Source organism: Ambystoma mexicanum, chromosome 2q (assembly GCF_040938575.1).
Source record: "Ambystoma mexicanum isolate Mex_15411 chromosome 2q, UKY_AmexF1_1, whole genome shotgun sequence".
Taxonomy (NCBI): Eukaryota; Metazoa; Chordata; class Amphibia; order Caudata; family Ambystomatidae; genus Ambystoma; species Ambystoma mexicanum.
Genome location: NC_090924.1, coordinates 322354220 through 322354775, shown reverse-complemented (window position 1 = coordinate 322354775; position 556 = coordinate 322354220). Strand labels below are relative to the sequence as shown.

At 44.1% G+C, this 556-nt stretch overlaps 1 non-coding gene across 1 annotated transcript; it reads left to right on the top strand.

Annotated features, from left to right (window-relative positions):
- The first annotated feature begins 449 nt into the window (after positions 1 to 449).
- LOC138570528 (U6 spliceosomal RNA) lies at positions 450 to 556 on the top strand. Its single transcript, XR_011303569.1, has one exon. It is a non-coding gene; the product is annotated as a U6 spliceosomal RNA (small nuclear RNA).

Sequence of the window (556 nt, the reverse complement as noted above, 5' to 3'; positions counted from 1 at the left end):
AAGGATGGTCCAACATTTGTTGCTTACAGGGATCAATTGGACAGCCTCTGGAACTGGCGCCATAAGCCACCTCCTGTTCTGCCTTGTCCTTGATACAGCCATGGGCCCACATACACTCAGAGGTACAGAGTTGTTCTCATGTCTATGGGTCTATTGTGATGTTCTCAGGCTTGCATCACCCAGCCATTGTGATGGGGAGGGGGTTGGTGTCATTTTGCAAGCACCCTGGAGCATGAATCTTTAAATATAATTGGCATTAAACCAACCCCTTTAGGACCAGATCAATACAGCAGCAAAGAATGCTTATTCACTGTTGTTTGCCTCTTCATTTCATACCACCCGATATCTAAATGGTGTTTTGACTTTCTGCCCTCTGACATAAGGACATTTGGTATGGCAAACCTTTGACTGGAGGTCCTAATCAATGGTTTGATTGACTCTCCCTTTGCGCTTGCTTCAGCAACACATGTACTAATATTGGAATGATAATGGGAAAATTAAATTGGCCCCTGCTCTAAAGGATGGCACGCACATTCGTAAAGCATTCACTATTTTT